The sequence below is a fragment of the Eriocheir sinensis genome, chromosome 28 (assembly GCF_024679095.1).
Source record: "Eriocheir sinensis breed Jianghai 21 chromosome 28, ASM2467909v1, whole genome shotgun sequence".
Taxonomy (NCBI): domain Eukaryota; kingdom Metazoa; phylum Arthropoda; class Malacostraca; order Decapoda; family Varunidae; genus Eriocheir; species Eriocheir sinensis.
The window spans coordinates 18,136,096-18,158,011 of record NC_066536.1 but is presented as its reverse complement, the minus strand read 5'-3'; the positions used below and the strand labels follow the sequence as shown (position 1 = coordinate 18,158,011).

At 47.3% G+C, this 21,916-nt stretch overlaps 1 protein-coding gene and 1 non-coding gene across 3 annotated transcripts in view; both read right to left on the bottom strand.

The window, feature by feature from the left end:
* Positions 1-21,916, bottom strand: part of LOC127004679 (uncharacterized) — a 90,741-nt gene that overhangs the window by 25,143 nt on the left and 43,682 nt on the right. The window lies entirely within an intron of this gene.
* Trnai-uau (transfer RNA isoleucine (anticodon UAU)) lies at positions 4,972-5,066 on the bottom strand. The gene is made up of 2 exons: positions 5,029-5,066; positions 4,972-5,007 (listed from the first exon to the last, which is right to left on the bottom strand). It is a non-coding gene; the product is annotated as a tRNA-Ile (tRNA).

Genomic DNA, 21,916 nt, shown 5'->3' with positions numbered 1-21,916 from the left:
AAGAGAGAGATGAGGGAAGGAAGGAATAGGGAGTGAGAGGGAGGGAGAGAGGATGGCAGCGGAGAGAGAGAAAGAGAGATGAGGGAAGGAAAGAGATGAAGGGACTAGACAGAGCAAGGAAACGAGGTAAGGAGAGGTAGAGAGTGAGAGAGAGGAGGATGAATAACTGATATGAAAGAGAGATGAAGGGATGGGAGAGGAGGAGGAGGAGGATGGGTGGAGTCTGTGAGCGTGTGTGTTATAAGTGTCAAAGGAAAGGAAGGAAAAGGAACCCAATTGAACGCTTATACGACTGGTGGTGGTGGTGGTGGTGGTGGTGGTGGGGCGAGGGGCATTAGCGGGCGACAGATTGGGTTATAAGTCTGACGGATGACCGGAAGAAGGAGGAGTCAGGGAGGGTTATACGGTCAAGTCACTACCACCACCACCACTCTGAGAGAGAGAGAGAGAGAGAGAGAGAGAGAGAGAGAGAGAGAGAGAGAGAGAGAGAGAGAGAGAGAGAGAGAGAGAGAGAGAGAGAGAGAGAGAGAGAGAGAGAGAGAGAGAGAGAGAGAGAGAGAGAGAGAGAGAGAGAGAGAGAGAGAGAGAGAGAGAGAGAGAGAGAGAGAGAGAGAGAGAGAGAGAGAGAGAGAGAGAGAGAGAGAGAGAGAGAGAGAGAGAGAGAGAGAGAGAGAGAGAGAGAGAGAGAGAGAGAGAGAGAGAGAGAGAGAGAGAGAGAGAGAGAGAGAGAGAGAGAGAGAGAGAGAGAGAGAGAGAGAGAGAGAGAGAGAGAGAGAGAGAGAGAGAGAGAGAGAGAGAGAGAGAGAGAGAGAGAGAGAGAGAGAGAGAGAGAGAGAGAGAGAGAGAGAGAGAGAGAGAGTGTCCGATATTGTGGTGGTGGTGTCCCAGTGTTGCTCGGTGTTGCTACTGGTGTCGAAGGAGGAGGAGGAGGAGGAAGAGGAGGAGGAGGAGGCGCGGGAGGGTCACCCAAACACCATCGATTGTTTTAAAGTTTCCAGCTCGAGAGAGAGAGAGAGAGAGAGAGAGAGAGAGAGAGAGAGAGAGAGAGAGAGAGAGAGAGAGAGAGAGAGAGAGAGAGAGAGAGGGGGGGGAGGAAAAGAGAGAGGGGGGGAGAAAAATAGAGAGTGGGTGAGATTTTCGGTGTGTGTGTGTGTGTGTGTGTGTGTGTGTGTGTGTGTGTGTGTGTGTGTGTGTGTCGGTCTAATGGAGTGGAAGAGACAGCAGTTAAACGAAATCACCGAAGAGAGGCTGCGTATGGCGAGACGTGTGTGTGTGTGTGTGTGTGTGTGTCGCAGTGCATGGCTATAGACGCATTCCCTTCGCCCCTTCCAAATCTCTTTATTTACACAGACGAATGAGCAAGCAGAGAATCCGATCCCTTTGTCACACACACACACACACACACACACACACACACACACACACACACACACACACACACACACACACACACACACACACACACAAACACACACACACGAACGAACCCCCACACATACACACACACACTCTCTCTCTCACACAAAATAATAAACACCCTTCCATTCATCGCTAACTCGGAGGAATATGGAAATTAAAAAAAAACACCCCAAAATCATTCATTACCGTCACTCAGTCATGCACTCAAACACTTCTCATTCACGCCCTTTATTATTATCACCGTCATTACTTTCCCTCACTTCTACCTTCTATTTTTATTAATTTTCCATCACCCTTCATAGAGAGAGAGAGAGAGGGAGAGAGAGAGAGAGTCACAGAGAAAGAAGTACACGTCTATAAGTTAGTTAGTTCCATGCATTAATTTCTGCCTTGAGAGGGGAAGCGAATACGGCGAGTCTGAGGCGTAAGAAGGGAAGTCAGACGTGAGTTTATTGCCTTTCACGGCGTCATGCAGGCAGCGGGGGAGCGATTCGTCTGCTCGAAAGAAATTAATGAAGACTGAATGGCGGAATAGAAGAGAGAGAGAGAGAACGAACGCCCTGATGATGGAGAGAGAGAGAGAGAGAGAGAGAGAGAGAGAGAGAGAGAGAGAGAGAGAGAGAGAGAGAGAGAGAGAATGCCGTGATTGGAGAGAGAAATGAAGAGGGAGAACTTGACGGTGACGAAACAATGGACCTGGAGATGAGGAACTATGTGAAGAGAGAGAGAGAGAGAGAGAGAGAGAGAGAGAGAGAGAGAGAGAGAGAGAGAGAGAGAGAGAGAGAGAGAGAGAGAGAGAGAGAGAGAGAGAGAGAGAGAGAGAGAGAGAGAGAGAGAGAGAGAGAGAGAGAGAGAGAGAGAGAGAGAGAGAGAGAGAGAGAGAGAGAGAGAGAGAGAGAGAGAGAGAGAGAGAGAGAGAGAGAGAGAGAGAGAGAGAGAGAGAGAGAGAGAGATTATGCAGCAGTCAGTCAGTCAGTTGCAAATTGAAATACAAACCAAAAAAAGAGAAAAACCGAAAAAAAACGGAATATTTCATACGTTTTTTTCGCCTCACCAACAAACGAACTAACAAAAGAAACAAATAAGGACGTAACACAAAATACAGGTAAAGAAAAAAAAATAGACAAACTTTGAAAGGCAACCAAAAAATCAACACAGAACAAAAGAAAAACAAAACATCTAGTTAAAAAACAGTAACACCACTAATGACTCGCTCGTGGTAGTGTTGTTCGTTAGCTTCACGTAACGCCAAGACTAATTAATTCTAGTCTCATTTCATTCATGTTTCAATTTATTTTTAGTCTCTTAACGTCTCACATTAACATTAACATAACACACACATTAACATTATTATCAACATCAACTTCTCAGACCCCGAAATTGATACCTCTCTTTTGTAGTCTCTTGAAGTCTCAGAAAGGAAGTCATTTTAACACCCACAACACGCTTCCCCATTAACACATTAACATTAACATAACACACATTAACATTAGTATCAATATCAACCTCTCAAAACCCCCAAATTGACCTCTCGTTTGGCCCCTCGTCTAAACTCTTTTTCAGAGGGGCAGTGATTAGCGGGCTGTTTTTTCCTCATTAATATTATTTTTCTTTTCTTTTCTGTTACTTTTATTCTTGTTGGTGTTGTTCTTCTGTTCTCTCTCTATTCCTTCTTCTTCTCCCTCGCCCCTCCCCTTTCTCCCCTTCTTCGTCAAACTTTCACAGCCTATTTTACTTGTTTTTCTTTTTGTTCTAGTTCTTGCTATTCTTTTTTAACCTTTTTCTGTTGTTCTTTCTCCTCCCTATTCCTTCTCCTTCTCCCCTCACTCCCCTCTGCTACCTCCCCTTCGTCAAATTTTCACAGGCTACTTTTCTTCTCCTTGTTCTCCCTCTTGTTCTAGTTTTTGTACTTGCTCTTATTTTTTTCCTTTCTCTGTTGTTCTTTCTTTTCCCTATTCCCCTTCCTCCCCTTCCTCTTCCTCTCCCCCTCTTCGTCAAACTTTCACAACCAAATTTCGAGATTTCGTCACTATCCACCTCTCCCGCCCGCCCGCCCGCCCGTCCTCCACTTTCCCCAAACAATCTTTATTTCAAGGACAAAAAGTACAGTCGACCCACCACCACGTGCACAGCTTTTCTCTCTTTTTTTTCCTCTTCCTGTATTTTTTTCCACATCTCAATTTTTCCCACCGTGCTGTTGTTGTTGCCTCGAATTTTCCTCCTCTTCCTTTTCCTCCTCCTCCTGGTTCTGCTCTCCTGTTTCCACGTCATCCGTCTCTCCATCTACTTTAAAACCACCTGCGTCGGAAGTCTCACACTCTCTGCTGGGAATGCTGGTGTTCTCGCCCTCGATATTTCATGAAGCGTTTTGATGCCTCGCTCGTGTTAATGGGAATGGCGTGTCAGTTTGTCGATTCTCGCTTTTGCATCCTTAAGTTAAATGCCCTTTTGTCTAATAGTGAGCCTCTCTTTAATATGTCCTGCAGTGATGTTATTTCCTCTATTTTCTTTTTTTTTCAGCACTAAATACCTTGATGTCGTGATAATGGAATGGCGTGTCAGTCTCTTGATTCTCGCTTTTTCATCCTTAAGTACATTTGCAGCTTCATCTTTTGTCCGTGCCACTGTTAATATCTTTTCCTGGTGTTATTTTCTTTCTTTCTTTTGTGTTAAGTATTTGACAAGTTGATTTCGTGTTGATGGAATACCGTGTCAGTCTGTCTATTCTCGCTTCTGGATCCTTAAGTACATTTGCAGGTTCTTTGGTCTTAGTTTAAATCTTTTCCCTGGTATGTCTTTCAGTGCTGTTATTTCCTCTCATTTATTTTTTCAGCACTAAATACCTTGATGTCTTGTTTTCAGTCTCGCTTTTCCATCCTTTCGTAAATCTGCAGCTTCTTTCGTCTATGTAACAGTTGATGCCTTGCGTTCTGTGTATTCCTCAGTGATTTTTCTTACACTATTAACTTTTATCAGCATTAATAGGTTGATGGCGTGTTGATAGAATAAGTTGTCAGTCCGCAGTCAGAAAATTGCAGCTTCTTTCGTCTGTAACAATTTAAACCTTTCGCTGGTGTTTTCCTCAATGTTGTTTTAATTTCCCTCCCTCTTTCTTCGCTTTTCAGCCTAGATAAATTGACATGGATAAAATGAAGGAGTAATATGCAGTGAGTTACGTTCATTGCATCAAATTACACTCAGCTCAGCCAGGTAGTTACTCCGCTGTACTCTCATATATAAACTTTAATCTATTTGCCGTCTCTGGCTGGCGAGTCGTGAGAGGTGGTGATTGTGGTGGTGGTGGTGGTGGTGGTGATGGTGGTGGTTCCCCCTTCCCCAAACAATCTTATCAGACAGCGTATCTCTCAGCACGCTGCACGCGGGTTTTTATCAGGAAACGAAAGCCTCCGCGCAGCAAGCTTTTCTTCCTTTATGCTAAGGAAACCGCCTTATGGGTTGGCTGACACAAAATTAACCATGTTCCTATGCTGTGTATCGCCTCGCCGCCGCCCTCGTTGCCACCCGCGCAGAACAGGGCGTGATAAAAACACCTGCCCCTGGTGAGGCTCGAACTCACAACCCCGGCATAGCTCCGCAGCGACCACTGTCTATAAGTACCGTGCGCTAACCGATTGCGCCACAGGGGCTTAGAGCAACCGCGCGGTGTGGCTGTCCTCACCTTGCCTTTGAACCGTCACCCCGCTCCCCGCACCCTCGACTGACCTCCCTGCCACCGTTCCGCCTTGCCGCCCTCTTCTCCTCCTTTAGGGGCTTAAAGAGACCGAGTGCTATCTGTGTCCTTACCCTGACCTTACACGCCGTCACTCCTTGCCCCAACAAGTGACCTCCCTGCCACCCTACCCCCCGCTTCGGTCGGTATCCTTAGAAGCTACCGACTTTCTCATGCATTATTTAAAAGGGCCAAAGAAGAGGTAAACTGCGTCCGGAAGAGTATTTTTAAAGTTCATGGTAGAGAATGCTTGTCAAACTCCCACCAGGGTAATAAAACTGCCCATGGAAAGACCCACAGCTCCTCGGAAAGCCATGTCAAATGTGTGTGTTTGGGCGACTAAGTGTTTAATAATATGGTCCTCTAATAAGGTCGGCATTATAAGACACTCGCTTCTTGCATCAGCTATTTCTAAAGGTCAAAGAGGGGGTCAGTCGGGTTCTAATGAGTGTTTCTTCAGGTTCAGGGTACAGAAGAAGGGTCACACTACCACCAGGGTCATGAAACTACTCCTGGAAAGGCCCACAACTCTTACGAAAGCCTTGTCAAATATGTGTTCTTGGCCGGCGAACTGTCTTATAATACGACCCTATATTACACGCTGACACCCAAGCTCCCTGCATCCTCAACTTACCCCCCTGCCACCCTGCCGCCCTCTTATCCTCCTTTAGGGGCTTAAAGAGGCCGCGTGCTGTCTCTGTCCCCACCCTGACTTAACACGCCGTCACCCATGTCCTTTACCCCCTCGAGTGACCTCCCTGCCGCCCTCTTCTCCCTCCCTTCCTGCACCGGGCCGCCCTCCTCCCCCTCGGCTCTTTAAATAGGCCTATGAATTATCCGACAGGGGGCAGCCCGTCCCACAATGAGTCATCACAAGGCCTGGGATCGTTCGGTTTACTATAAAATCGGCCGTAAAAGCAACGAGGACGCGTGAGAGAGCGATCTGTGCGCCGTGTTGACGATAAACGGAGTGGAGCTGCCCGGCCCCTGACAAGGCCCGCCCGCCGCCCACTGAGGGAGGGAGAAGGGCGGCGCAGAGTGGAGAGGGAGGGAGAAGAGGGGAGGAAAATGAAGGAAGATAAGGGAGGCAGACATAACGGAAACTGTGGAAGGAAAAATAAAAAAAATAGGGAAAAGAGAGATAAAAGTGAAAGTGGGGGACGGAGGGAGAAGAGGGGAGGAAAAGAAGGAAGCTCAGGGAGGCAGACATAACGGAAACTGTGGAAGGAAAAATAAAAAAAGAGGAATAAGGAGAAATAGGGCAAAGAGGGATGAAAGTGAAAGTGGGGGACGGAGGGAGAAGAGGGAGGTAAGAGGAGGGAGATAAGTTAGGGGGAGGAGGAGCAGGAATAAGAACGGATGCTGTGGGAGGGAAGAATAGAAAGAAGTAGTGAAATAAAGTAGGGAGAGAGGAAGGAAAGAAAGAAGGAAAGGGAAAAAAAAAGTGGAGCCCAACGCTGAGGACAGATAGGGAGGTAAAAGAAGGGAGGAAGAGGAGGGGAAGGAAAAAGTAAGGAAATAAGGGAGAGAGGGAGAAAGGAAGGAAAGGGAAGGGAGGGAAGAAAGTGGAGGCATGGAGACACCCACCACCACCTCCACCAAAGCCTTATGCAGAGCGGGTATGTACGCCCCGAATGGTTTTAGAATATGGGACTTCGGACACGGGAGGGAGAGGCAAAGGGTATCGGGGGTAGGTCTTATGTATACAATGGTTAGCGGGAGGGGGACACGAGGCGCTGCGGGGGCTGTTGTGGGCGTCGTGATGGGCCGGGAACGCGTGTTGTGAATACCGCGTCGCTGTCTTATTTCGGGAACAAGTATTTGGGGATAATTCCGCGAGGGAGGAAGTAATTTTAAGGGAGGAAGTGTCTCAGAGATGTGGCGAAGTTAGGAGAGGGAGGAGGAAGGGGAGGAGAAGTAGGGAAGAGGAGGAAGGGGAGGAGAGAAAAGAGGAGAAATAGAAATTGTGAAAAGAATGTATATAGATAGAGAAGGAAGGAAACTAATAAGGGAAGAGGGAAATAAGGAAAAGAAGAAAAGAGAAAGATATTTAGAGAGAAAACGTAGATAGAAAAGGAAGGAGGAGGAGAAGGAGGAGGAGGAGGGAATGAATGCAAAGGACAAATACAGTAAAAAATGTGAGAGGAAGAGAAGGAGGAAAAAGAGGAAGAGGAGGAGGAAAAGAGGAAGAGAAGGAGGCTGATTAAAACACCTTGAATGAGGAGGAGGAGGAGGAAGAAGAGAAAGAATCAAAACAAGGAAAAGACGGAGGAAGAAGATGAGTATGAAGAATGGAGAGACAGAGGAGGAAAAAATAAAGGGAGGAAAGAAAGAGAGAGAAAAAAAGATGTCGACTTCTCAGATATATTTTAATTAAGGAAGATGATCAAAGGCTTAAGAGAGAGAGAGAGAGAGAGAGAGAGAGAGAGAGAGAGAGAGAGAGAGAGAGAGAGAGAGAGAGAGAGAGAGAGAGAGAGAGAGAGAGAGAGAGAGAGAGAGAGAGAGAGAGAGAGAGAGAGAGAGAGAGAGAGAGAGAGAGAGAGAGAGAGAGAGAGAGAGAGGAGAAAAGAGAAAGGGAAAAAAAGAGAAAAGAGAGAGAGAGAGAGAGAGAGAGAGAGAGAGAGAGAGAGAGAGAAGGAGAGAGAGAGAGAAGGAGAGAGAGAGAGAAGAGAAAGAGAGAGAGAGAGAGAGAGAGAGAGAGAGAGAGAGAGAGAGAGAGAGAGAGAGAGAGAGAGAGAGAGAGAGAGAGAGAGAGAGAGAGAGAGAGAGAGAGAGAGAGAGAGAGAGAGAGAGAGAGAGAGAGAAAGCTCTAATTCCACTCCCCTTTATTAAAATTGAAGAAGGATGAAGAAATATATACCTTGCAATCCCTCTTCTTTTTTTTGTTTTTGTTTTTTGTTTCTCCTCCTCCTCCTCCTCCTCCTCCAGTTGACCGCGACCTGCTTCGGGGTCACACGTGTCAACTACGCTCGCTGTCTCGGCAGTTGTGCTTTCCTTTTGTGCTCTCCAGCATATCCTGAGGATCTCCTATTGCTGCTGCTGCTGCTTTGCTGCTTCGCTGACCTGCTCTGCTAAGTGCTAAGTGTTATATTCACTTTACTTAAACACATTCTCCCTAGCACACTTCCTCATCCCTTCTGCCCTACCCTACACCTCCCCTACACCTCCTCACAACACTGTGGTGCACATACAACTCCTTCCTAACTGTATTAAGCTCCTTCTTAACCTTACTACACATAATTTACATATTATTTTCCAAGAAGTGTACTAGGAGGTCCTTGTTTTCAGGCTGATTTTCTTTCATTGTTTCGGTCCGTACATTCCTGCCGCGGCGTTTACCCAGACGCGCGGAGGGCGAAATTCCCTGGAGACCCTTTGTTTTTTTTCCTCCCCTACCCGGCCGCGTGAATCCCCTAGAGGGAAGTCTAAAGAGAACACCTGCCCGAGCCAGACAGGAGGGAGTAAATCGTTCCCACCTGACCTACTGCCACTCATTCTCTCTGAAGTTAAAAGGTAACAAAACATATCAAAAGATAACAATAAAAGATATGGCTTCATCACTACGCAAATGCCCCGGGTGCAAAGGACGCTTCGCCCCACAATATTTTGATAAGGGGGCGGAGTCATGTAGACACTGTCAAATGGAAAGAAGATCTCAGATTTAGAGAGGGGTTTAACTGAGTACCTTAAAGCGTTGAACCAACGTCCCCCTCGACCCGCTCTCACCCCCGCTGCTTCTTCCTCTTCTTCTTCTTCTTCCTCTTCCTCTTCTTCTCCTTTGCCTTCCTCTTCTTCTCTTACTCCGACGGACCCCACCCCTTCTTCATCTCCCTCCTCCCTCTCCTCCACCGTCCCAGGGGTCCGGACGAGAGCCATGGCCCGCAAGGTGAGGTCTTCTTCTTCTTCTTCCTCTTCTTCTTCTTCTTCTTCTTCTTCTTCTTCTTCTTCTTCTTCTTCTTCTACTTGTGTGACTGCTTCACTGCGTGCCCATCCATTTCCTTCTCGTCCCCACGTCCTCCTCCTCCTCCTCCTCCCCCTCCTCATCGTCCCCATCCTCCTCCTCCTCCTCTTCCCTCTACTCCTCCTCTTCCTCCTCTGCTTCTTCTTCCTTCTTCTTCTTATTCTTCTTCTTCTTCTTCTTCTTCTTCTTCTGCTTCCCCCTCCGCTGCCTGCTCATCCATCTCCTCGTCCCCCGTCCTCCACTCCACTCCCTCCTCCTCCTCCTCTGCTTCTTCTACGCCTTCTTCATCTTCTTTTTCCTTTCATTCTTCCTCCTCCTCCTCCTCCTCCTCCTCCTCCTCCTCCTCCTCCTCCTCCTCCTCCTCCCTTCCCTCCTCCTCCTTCCTCCTCCTCCTCCTCCTCCTCCTCGGCATCATCATCAACATCATCATCTTCTTCTTCTTCTTCTTCTTCTTCTTCTTCTTCTTCCTTCTTCATCTCCTTCTTCCTCCTCCTCCTCCTCCTCCGCCTCCACCTCCTCCTCCTCCTCCTCCTACCCCCTAGTTTGCAGGCGTAGACGGAAGACCATCTCCCAGCCGTCTCCTGTGGAAGACGGATCACACTTCAACGGATCAAGAATCAACACCAAGGTTAACATAAAACTGGTGGGTGACAGCATTGTTAGAGAACAACTTTCTGAGTTTTGTGGACGAAGGATCTAGAACAGAAGACGCTACTGTTTTCCTGGTTCAAAACTACAATATATAAAAGAAGCTGTAGACATCGTCTCAGACCTCACTGAGCAGGAAACACTTTGTTTTGCACGCTGGCACGAACAACGTCCAAACAATGTCCACGGAGGAAATTATAGCTGACTACCGACGAGTAATCCGCCGCTCAAGGAAAAGTCAAGCCACATCATTGTCCAGGATTCTTCCGAGAATCAACGCCTTCACAGGCTTCCACAGAAAGGCGTCGAACAGCAACAACAGATTGAAGCACCTCTGCCAGAACGAGGAAGTTTCGTTCTGCAAGTCAGTGGATCATTTCTAGGATATCCCTGACCTTTTCCGTCCTGACGGTCTTCACCTCAATGCGATTGGCTCAGCACGGCTTGGTAGGTTGCTGAACGAGGAGGTACTTTTGTACTCAAAAACTCCGAGCGCGGAGGGGCACCAAAGTATCGTAAACAACCAACCAGTAGGGACCGCTCATTACACACCAAGGCCCCCAACAGTGAACACAAGAAGACACCAGACTCATGTGCCGCTAAGCGTTGAAGTCAAGAAGGACATTTCTGTCCTATACACCAACGCGCGGAGCTTAATACCCAAACGGGATGAGTTACTTGCCTATGTTGACGTAGAAAGTCCGGACGTGATTGCCATCACCGAAACGTGGGCCACCTCTGACCACCTAATGACCGAATTCTCAATTCCGGGATACGAGAGCTTCTACAAAACAGACTTCACAAGAAAGGAGGAGGTGTCATCTGTTACGTCAAGAACAAATACCCTGCCGTGGAAATAACCAAAGAAGACTCAGAGAAATATGACACTGTATATGTTGAACTGGAGACTAGCAAGTACAACAAAATAACGATTGGAACCGTTTACAGACCTCCAAAGCAACAAGCAGCGGACGACGAAGCGCTGTACGAGGAAATTCACACCATAACACAAAACAAACAGTCAGTCATTATCGGGGACTTTAACTGTTCCAACATTGACTGGACCACGATGATTGGAGATCGGAGGGTAACAGATTGCTCGAAATGTTAGAGGACAATTTTCTTACTCAGATTGTTACCCAAACTGACGAGGGAAAATAACTTATTAGACCTAGTACTGTGAGTGTTTCAGAATTCACACGTGTATGTCAAGTCGGCGAAAATCTGGATGGTTGCGACCATCACCTAATTCGCCTAAAAATCAGAACAGACCATGAACTCACCGAAAACATGTCCAAGATTCCAGACTACTAAAAAGCCAATTTTAACTTCGTCGTGAGCTGCTAACCCAGACAACTTGGGAACCCATGAACCTCACTCCGGTGGACGGCGCGTGGAACGGCTTTAAGAACAAACTCCTGAGGTAGAGAGAACGACTGTTCCCATGAAGACAAGGAGAACAAATAATGCCACAAGCACACCGTGGATGACTACCCAAGTTCGACGGGCGATTAATTTGAAGAAGAGAAAATACAACTTGCTAAAGGAAAACAGCACTGACGAGGCACGCGAACAGTACCATCAAAGCCTCAGAGCTTGCAGAACACTCATTCGCCAGAGTAAACGTGACTATGAAAAGCAAATTGCACGCGAAGCCAAGTCCAACCTGAAAAGTTCTTCACGTATATAAGAACCAAAAGAAGACAAAAAGCAATATCGGTCCCCAAAAGATGAAAGTGACGTACTAACACAGGACAGTAGACAAATGGTCGAAATCCTAAACAGGAACTTCGCGTCTGTGTTCACGGTCGAGAATACCCAGTCCGTACCGAGAGCCCTTCCCCACTGATGGGAATCACTCCCTAGAAATTGGTACAATCGACGAACGGGATGTGAAAAGTACCTAGACAAACTCGAGACAAAACAAGTCTACTGGACCTGACGACTTGTCACCCAGGCTGCTCAAGGAACTCAAGCAGCAAATCCTCAAGCCACTCACCGCCATCTACAAACTGTCACTACAACAAAACAAAGTCCCGAAAGACTGGAAACAAGCGAACGTAACACTGATCTACAAAAGGAGACAAAAGTGTGGCCCTAAACCACAGACCAATCAGCTGACCTCAGTGGCCGGAAAATCCTCGAGAAGATCATCAGAGACAAACTCGTTAGGTTCCTTGAAGACAACAACATCATTTCCGATGCTCAGCACGGTTTCAGGAACAAGCGCCCATGCTTAACCAATTTATTGGACTTCTTCCAAGGTATCTATGAAAACTGGGATAATCATATCCCCAGTGATGTTATATATCTAGACTTTCAGAAAGCCTTTGACAAGTGCCATGAAAGACTCCTCAAGAAACTTAAGTCGGCGGGATTAGGCGACGATCTGACAGCGTGGATCAAAGACTGGCTCACTGAAAGAAAACAACGAGTTGTACTCAACGGACAGGCCTCTGAGTGGCTCCCGGTCACAAGTGGAGTGCTACAGGGGTCAGTGCTGGGACCCATACTTTTCATCATATATATCAACGACTCTAGAACTAGGATTAAAATCCAATCTTTCAAAATTTGCCGACGACACAAAGGTGGGTGGGAAGGCCCTCACGACGGCAGACTGCGAAATTATCCAGAGAGACCTGGACCAGATCACTGGTGGTCAGAAAAATGGCAGATGTCCTCAACACTACCAAATGTAAAGTAATGCATATCGGATCCAGAAACAGCAACCACATATACCACATGGGTGGCGAACCACACATGTTGTGCAAGAGGAAAGAGACCTCGGGTCACCATCAGCAGTGACTTGAAACAAAACAAAACACTGCAAGTCCGCCTGTAAGAAAGCCAATAATGCTTGGGTTCATATCGAGGAACTTCGAATACAAGACGCCGGGAGTTATGTTGTCCTTGTATAATTCGCTGGTAAGGCCCACCTGGAATACGCCGTGCAATTCTGGTCTCCTAATTACAGGAAAGACATTGAATTACTTGAGAGTACAGCGCCGCGCCACGAAGATGATACCATCACTGAGGACGAAACCCTATGAAGAACGACTCGAGCGACTCAACCTTTTCACGTTGGAAAAGAGACGACTGCGGGGAGACATGATACAAGTCTTTAAGTACCTGAACAAGCTCAGCAACGTTGATCACTCCAAACTCTTCACGCTACAAACTAACCTGAGAACAAGAAACAACGGAAAAACAATTCAAGCAAAGCGATGCAATACCGACATCGGCAGGAGTTACTTCTCGAATAGAGTTGTTCGCCACTGGAACAGCCTTCCTGCAGAAGTGGTTAGCGCAGAGACCATCAACTCCTTCAAGAAACGCATTGATCGCCACTTTGCTGCAACAGGAGTGAACTGAACGTTCCCAAGAGTAGTACAAGTGCTTTAATCCTTCCCTGCAAGCCACTTCTGTGGCAAACGGATTGATTAAATCACTGAACGCAGGCAGCCTAGTAATGAGCCAACAGGCTTTCTGCTGCCTGCTAGTCCATGTTTCCATGTTTCCTCCTCCTTCTCTTCCTTCTAAGCCTTTCCTACTAACCACTGTTCATTATTATTATTATTAGAGAAAAAGAGAAGAGAAAAGAAGAGAAAAGAGAGAGAGAGACAGAGACAAAGAGAGAAGAATTCCTTACCGTGCTGAAAATTGTCGTAAGAGAGAAGAAGAAGAAGAAGAAGAAGAAGAAGAAGAAGAAGAAGAAGAAGAAGAAGAAGAAGAAGAAGAAGAAGAAGAAGAAGAAGAAGAAGAAGAAGAAGAAGAAGAAGAAGAAGAAGAAGAAGAAGAAGAAGAAGAAGACAGAGAACCTAGAACACAGAATAGCTAACAATGGAACAAGATAAGAACGAACGAGAAAGAAAGAAGGAAAGAAAGAAAGGAAGGAAGGAAGGAAGGAAACAAGAGAGGATCGGTATGGCGGTATGGAATGAGAGAGAGAGAGAGGGAGAGAGAGAAAGGAATTGAGGGGGGAGAGAGACAGTCTTTAGGAAGCAACAAAGTGAGGAAGCACACTTTTTAATGGCATTTCAACGCTTCCTCTGCCGCCCCTTATCCACCCCGCATCTCCCACGCGCCAGGAATTCACGGGGCGCTCCTTGAGACTCCTGTTCTATGCTAAATTCTGGGACCGCGATAGCTGTTCTGAGGGGGCGGCGTGTGTGTATAGGGGGGGCAGGGGGGGGGGGAGAGGTGGGGAGGTACCGGAGATGAGATGTACACCCTCCTCCTCCTCCTCCTCCTCCTCCTGTCGCCCGTAAATCGCCCCCAACTCAGGTGTCGGTCTTCGTGGTATTCCAAAAATCTGCGCGACACCCTCATTGTTTTTTAGGAGCGGAGGGAAGGTAGGGAGGGATGGAGGGGTGGAGGGCAGGGAGGGAAGGGAAGGGAGGAAAGGGAGGGAAGGTGTCCTGCCAGGTATGTGTATGGAGGAAGGGAGGAAGGGAAGGAGGAAGAAAGGAAAGAGAATGAAGGAAGGGGAGGTGGAAGGGAAGGGAAGGGAAGGGAAGTGGTGGTTTGGGTAATGGTAGATGTTGTTTTTGGTGGTGGTGATGGTGATGGTGGTAGTGATGATGGTGGTGATGGTGGTGGTTGAAGTTACTGATTGTCAAGCATTTAAATTCTCCTTTCTATGTAACATTCACTAGATGACAGAAAAGGGAAAAAAAGTCGCATTTCCTTTCGTATAAATTATCATGAAGTTAACAGTAAAATCACACAGACGAGAGAGAGAGAGAGAGAGAGAGAGATTGCCCATCATATCTCTATCATCAGGGTCATTTAGCGTAGGTTCTGATGACCCTAACGATGACCCAAGATGACCTGACCCTCCGCTACAGTCATAATTCCCTTTCCATTATCTAGTTCTCGTCCCATTTCTTTTGTTTCCTGCGTGAGCCTCCCGCGTCGCGCCGCCCCTTCCTTCTTCTTCCTTCCCTCCTCCTCGTCCCCTTCTCCCTTTCCACCTCTTCTCTTCCTCTGAGCTCGCCTTTCCTTTCCCCTTTCCTTCCCCTTTCCTTTCCTCTCCTTTTCCTCCCCTTCCTTCCCTTCCCTCATCCTTCTCCCTTACCTCCCTCTTCCTCGTCCCTTACCCCCGTTCTCTTCCTTCCCGTTTCTCTCCCCTTCCTTCCTTCCATCCTTCCTTCCTTCCATCCCCCACCCAACGTCCCCTTCCTTACCTTCATCCTTTCCCCCACCCCACTCCTTCCCTTCCTTCCCTTCCTTCCATCTCCTCTCCCTTTCCTTCGTCCCCCTCTCCCCTATCTCCCCCTTTCCTTCCCCTCCCATTCCCTTCTCCTACTCCTTCCCTTCCTTCCCTTCCTCCCTTCCTCCCATCTCCCATCCCTTTCCTTCGTCCCCCTTCCCCCTCTCTACCCCCCCTTCCTTCCCCTCCCATTCCCTTCCCCTACTCTCCTTCCTTCCCTCCCCTCCTCCATCCCTTACATCCCCCTCTGAGCTTGCCTTGTTAGGTTGCCTTGATAAGCACCCTTGATGATCACACACTTGCTATCTTGATTCCCTCCCGCACGTGGACGATATTATTAATTTTCCGCCCTGTTAATGATATAATCTGAGCGAGGTACCTAAAAAGAATAATGGTGGAAACTGAGATAAAACACACACACAAAAAAAAAACGAAAGAAAACAAGGTGAATGATCAATAGTTCGACTCGTTTTCAGTTCGTTTTCTCCGCTTTTGACGATGAACTGAACATAGGCTACATACATACATCACAGCAGCCGCCACTATAAATAAGATTCGCCTGCTCTACTAACGCCTCGGGGCTGTCCATCCAAGAGACCCCTCGCGAGAGCACACCGTACCTATTTCCAGCACATAAAAAAAGCTATACACGAGAGAATCACACACATTATTGCGAAAACCGAAAACACTAACAATAAAATACAATAAGAAATAAGAAAGCTAGTTAAGCCTCAGAAGGGAACGAGGGAGTGTGTGTCACGCGTATATTTGTTTTCTGGATAACTTTCTCCCCGAACAGAAGCGAGCCAGATTGAGAGGTTGAGGAGGAGGGTGGGAGGGAGGCGTCAAGGAGGGAGAGTGGGGTTGGGGTGGGCGAGAGAGAAGAGAAGGAGAGAGGAGGTCAGGTCGAGGAGAGAGGAAGAAATATAGAGAGTGGAAGAAGTGAGAGAGAGAGAGAGAGAGAGAGAGAGAGAGAGAGAGAGAGAGAGAGAGAGAGAGAGAGAGAGGAAACTAGAGAGGAACAAATATATAGAGAGGAAGGAAGAGGAGGAAGGACAGAGAGATGGAGAGAGAGAGAGAGAGAGAGGAGAGAAAAGATATGGAGAAATGGAGAAAGAAAAAAAGGAAGAAAGAAAAAACAAAAGACCAAAAATACAAACAAACACACATATGAACAAAATCAAAGAGACGAGAGGAAGGAGGAGAGAGGGAGAGAGAGAGAGAGAGAGAGAGGAAGAAGCAGGCAGGGGAGGAGGCATAACCAGAGACTAGTATATAGGCCTAGGGAACAATAGGCCAACAAGATTATGGGTTGAGCACGGTATGGGCGTGGCCGCGGGCAAACGGCGTGATAATGGAGGAGGAGGAGGAGGAGGAGGAGGAGGAGGAGGAGGAAAATGATGATGATTAATCAGCAAAACAAAGTAAATGAGGTGTAGTATAATCAGGAGGAGGAGGAGGAGGAGGAGTAGGAGGAGGAGGAGGAGGAGGAGGGAGGAGGAGGAGGAGGAGGAGGAGGAGGTAGAGGAGGAGGAGGAGGAGGAAGATGAAAAAAGTGATGATGATGATGAAGTAGAAGAGCAAGAAGAGGAATTGAAGTGTAGGAACCAGAAGAGAGGAGGAGGGAGGAGGAGAGAGGAGGAGGAGGAGGAGGAGGAGGAGGAGGAGGAGGAGGAGAAGAGGAAGAAGAAGAGGAGGAGGAGGAGAGGAAGAAAATGAGGAGGAGGAGGAGGAAGAGAAAAGTTGTAATGATGATGATTAAGGATAAGACCAAAAAGTAGAAGAGAAAGAGAGAGAGAGAGAGAGAGAGAAGAGAGAAGAAAGTGAAGAGAGAGACATAGCAGAGAAAGGAGAGAGAGAGAGAAAAGGTGAAGAGAGAGGGAAGAAGAAAAGGTAAAAAAAGATGGAGAGGAAAAGGAGGAGAGAGAGAAGAAAGTGAAGAGGAGGAGGAGGAGGAGGAGGAGGAGGAGGAGGAGGAGGAGGGTGAAGAGGATAGAGAGAGAGAGAGAGAAGAGAGAGGATCATTGAAACGGAGAGTGAATGGAGGAGGAGGAGGAGGAGGAGGAGGAGGTGAAGATGCAGGAAGAAGATAGTGATTAAATGATTCTTCTCTGCCCCTCTCCATCATCTCATTATCTCTCTCTCTCTCTCTCTCTCTCTCTCTCTTCTCTCCTTCTCTCCTCTCCTCTCCTCTTTCTCTCCTTCCTTCTTCTTCCTCCCTTTCAATTTTTCCTCCATTTCTCCTTTCCATTCTTTATCCATTCCTTTGCTTCCTTCGTCCCTTAAAATATTACGTCTTCTCTTTTCTTTCTGTCCAATTTTCTTATCTTTTTTCCTCTCCACTCTTCTTATTCTATGCTTTTTCTTAACCGTTTCCTCTTTCTACCTTCAGTCTCTCTTGTCTTTGTTATAATCAACATCGCCGTTGGTATTAAGAGCAAGCAGATTAAAGTCTATATTCTTAAACGTATCGGGGTCCCAAACACCCACCCAAACACACACATATTTGACAAGGCTTTCGTAAGAGTTGTGTGTGGGGCAGTTCCAGAGGTAGTTTTATGACCCTGGTGGTAGTCGGACCCCAAGCACACACACATTTGCCAAGGCTTTCGTAATAGGAGCTCAGAGCATTTTCAGGGGTAGTTGTATGACCCTGGTTGTAGTCTGATCCTCCTCCTGTACCATGAACCTAAGAAAACCACTCCATGAGAACTCGACTGATCTCTTTGTGGCCTTTGGAAGTAGTTGATGTGAGAGGCATATAGGAGCGTCTGAAAACACTAACCCAGGGTTCTCACAGTTTCACAGGATCGCGTAGGCCTAACAAAGGACTCAATCGCATAAAGAAAGTGTCTCAGGGGCTCCGAGCGGAACTCTTTAGGACAAAAACATCTTGTTATTGAAATAATTTCTGAGATTCGCTTCGTCGCACTCATTAAAAGACTCATTATTTTGTGGAGTCGAGGCGCCGGGCGGGGAGGAGGAGGAGGAGGAGGAGGAGGAGGAGGAGGAGGAGGAGGGGGAGGGGTAGAAGAGGATGGAGGAAGAGGAGGAAGTGAAAAGGGGGTGGAAAGAAAAGAGGCCAGAAGAAGGGACGGGAGAAGAGGGAGGAAGAGGGAGAGGAGGAGGAGGAGGAGGAGGAGGAGGGGTGGGGTAAGAACAGAGAGGAGGAGGAGGGAGGGAGGGAGAGAGAGGAAAGCCTATTCATAAACTCCGGACGAAACGAGGCAAAGACGACAAGGTGGGCCTATGATGCCCTTTGTCGACGGCCTGTCAGGGGAAGGTGCGTGCGTCCGTGTGTGTGTGTGTGTGTGTGTGTGTGTGTGTGTGTGTGTGTGTGTGTGTGTGTGTGTGTGTGTAGGTCCACCCTCGTGCACGCCCCTCACTCCGTCATCCTCCATCTCTACCTCCCTTCCCTTCGGCCTGGGTCTCATTTTCAAGCTTCCTGTCTTTTCCTTCTCCACGTCCTCGTCTCAGCCTCGCCAGCCCTCCCTCCCGCTCTTAGCACGCCCTCAAAAGGCCTCCGCAGCCCCTCGACGCCGCGGACAAAGAGCCAGCCTTCCGCCCTTACACCCGCGGACGCAGGGGCGGTCAGCTGATCCTGCCGGCGGCGTGGAGGAGGCGGCGGACACGGCTGCCTTTGGGCCTATACTGCGGGAGAATGAGGCGGGGATGTTCTCGTCTCGCTCCACACAAAAGGCTTCCTCATTACTCGTTCCTCGCGGAGTGTGTCGCCGCGAGAGTGGCTTTGATGTCGCTGGTGCTGCTAAATGGTGGTGATGGCGCTGTGGGTGGTGGTGGTGGTGGAGTGTCGCAGATGTTGATATTGGTGGTGGTGAGTATGGAGTGGAAGGGAGGGTATGGTGGTGGTGGTGGGAATATGTTTACAGTGGTAGTTGTGGTGCGTGGTCTTATGTTGCAGTGTGTCGTTGTGATGGGGCGTCCTATATTGATGGTGTAGAATGGTGGTGTTGTGTCGAAGATGTTGATGGTGGTGTTCATGGAAGTGGTGATGGGTGCAGGTAAGGTGAGAAGGAGTGAGGATGGTGATGTTGGTTGTGGTGCAGCGTCCCAGATATTGGTGGTGGTGGTGGTTATGGTGGTAGTGAGGGAGGGAGGTGATGGTGGCGATGGGACTTTGGTGGACAATGAGAATATGTATACAGTATAGTAGTTGCGATGTTTAATCCTGTGTAGGTAAGGTGAGGGGGAGAGAGAATGGTGATGTTGGTTGTGGTGCAGCGTCCCAGATATTGGTGGTGGTGGTGGTGGTTATGGTGGTAGTGAGGGAGGGAGGTGATGGTGGTGGTGGGACTTTGGTGGACGGTGAGAATATCATACAGTATAGTAGTTGCGATGTTTAATCCTATGTTGCAATGTGTTACTATACGTTTTGTTCAAGTGCGCTCTCTCAGGTGGCGAAAGAGGGGAAGTCAAAAGGTTGTCATCACTATTCCTATGAGAGAACAACGAGTAAAAACAAGTTATCTTAGTTGCATGAGACTGCACTTAGCGTTAATAATTCCCCGGACCTGTAAGAGAAAATCGTCATTGAGTGTACAAGCTCTCAGTCACATCCTCATATTTGCTGTAGAGATGAAGTAACGAGGCTTTCACGAGTGTTCCTATGGGAGAAGAAAGAGTATAGACGGTTATGTTATAGTCACTACACGATGCACTTTTGCTTTAATTTCCTACGCCTGTAAATAAAAGGTCAAAGGGTGTACATGTTTTTTTTTACAAGTACGTTCTCTGAGGTGGTCTACTCGTAAGTGAGGAAGTTAGGTTATCATCAGTGTTCCTATGAGAGAAGAAAGAGCATATACGGTAATATTATAGTCACTACGATGCAGTTTTGCTTTAATTTCCTACGCCTGTAAATAAAAGGTCAATGGCTATACATGTTTTTTTCAAGTATATACGTTCTCTGAGGTGGACTAAGAGAGGATGTTAGTAGTTAGTCATTGGTGTTCCTATGAGAGAGGAGAGAATGAAAAAGGTTCTTGTCTCAGTTACTTCACGATTCACCTTTCCTGTTCATTTCCTACGCCTAAGAAGCAAGAAAAAAGGGTTCGAATAGATCTTGTACGTGTCTTTCATTTTGCGTAAGAGAGAAAGTAATAAGGTTGAATTTCAGTGTTCCTATGAGAGAGAGGAAAGAGTGAAAAAACGTTCTTGTCTCAGTTACTTCACGATGCACCTTTCCTTTCATTTCCTACGCCTATGAAGCAAGAAAAAGGGTCAGTGTAGATGTTTTCAGGTACATGTCTCTCATTTTCCGTAAGAGAGGAAGTTGTAAGGTTGAGTTTCAGTGTTTCCATGAGAGAAGAAAACATAAAAAAACCCGTTTCTTGTCTTGTCACTACACGATGCACTATTCCGTTACCTTCCTGCGCCGCGACACGAGCCTCACCTTCCTCATAACATCGCCTCATAACATAGCCTCATAACATAGCCTCATAACATCGCCTCATAACATAGCCTCATAACATCGTCATCACCATCATCAGTATCAAACGGGCGACGCAATTAGTAACTGCGCAGCATAAAATTACTCCCACGCACACACAGGAAACCGATAGTACAGCAGGATGCATAACACGCTCCATATTTTGAAGGAAAACGGCAAGCAAGCCAAGGTGGGAGGGAGTTCTTTGTTGGGGCAGGCTGTGAGCGGCGGTGCTGAGGCTAACAAAGGCGGCGCGAGCGAGTGGTGTGAGGTGGTGCAAACGATTCTTGGAAGGGAGGATGTGTGTTGATCGCGGCGTATCCAGCGATGTCACGTTGACCCACTAACACCTCCTTCCCCTCCTTCCCTTCACCTTGCCTCTTCTTCCCTTAGATAACCCTTACCCTTTCTCCTTTTCTTCCCTTTAACTTTGTCCCTTTCTACGGCACATTCAATCTTGCCTTTCCTCTTTACCTCCCTTTCTTAAATCCCTTGTTCCCTTGCCCTCCTGTCCCATCCTACACACACACACACACGCACACGCACACGCAAGCCGCCCATCACTCCTCTCAAACGGCTTCCTCCAGTGATCACCACCTGTTCCATCAATAACAATCCATCCTTCTCAGCGTTCAGAGCCTCCCCGCCCCTTCCTCCGCCCCTTTCTCCGCCACTTCGCACCCCCGGAACCACCTCACTAACCTTCCCACACACCTACTTATCCCCTTACTCTTACCTTTAGTCTTCTATATGTATTTCATCTTCATTTCTCACTCTTGCTGTTTACATACACTCTTAACCTTTTATTTACGTCAATTTCCTTTTGTCTTACACTTAACCTTTCCAAGCATTCAACCGCATACGTTTCCATTTCCTCTCTTATATCCTCTCTGTGTCTATACCTTCCTCCTCACCCGTCTCTTCTTCATCCCCTTCTTCTTCTTTTTCTTCTTCTTTTTCTTCTTCTTCTTCTTCTTCTTCTTCTTCTTCTTCTTCTTCTTCTTCTTCTTCTTCTTCTTCTTCTTCTTCTTCTTCTTCTTCTTCTTCTTCTTCTTCTTCTTCTCCTCTTTTTTTCTCTTCTTCTTCTTCTTCTTCTTCTTCTTCCTCACCCTTCACTCTTCTTCCACTCCCTTCTTCCTCACTCTTCTCTTCGTCACCCTCTTCCTTCACCCTTCTTCTTTCTCACCCTTCACTCTTCTTCCACTCTTTCTTCCTCACCCTTCTCTTCTTCATCCTCTTCCTACCCTTCTTCTTCTTCCTTTCCTTAACCTTCCACTCCTTCTTTCTCACCTTCTACTTTTAATACTTATGACACTTTCTCAACCTTTCTCTTCACGCTTATATCCTTTACTAGACTCGACTCTTCCTAATATTCAATCTCATGTTAGTATCTCTTCTCCTTCCTCTGCTTCTCCTTCTCTGTACTTCTTTTCCTTCCTCAAATTCTGTTCTTATGACACACAGTTTTCTCACTCCTTTTCATCCCGTTAATTCCTT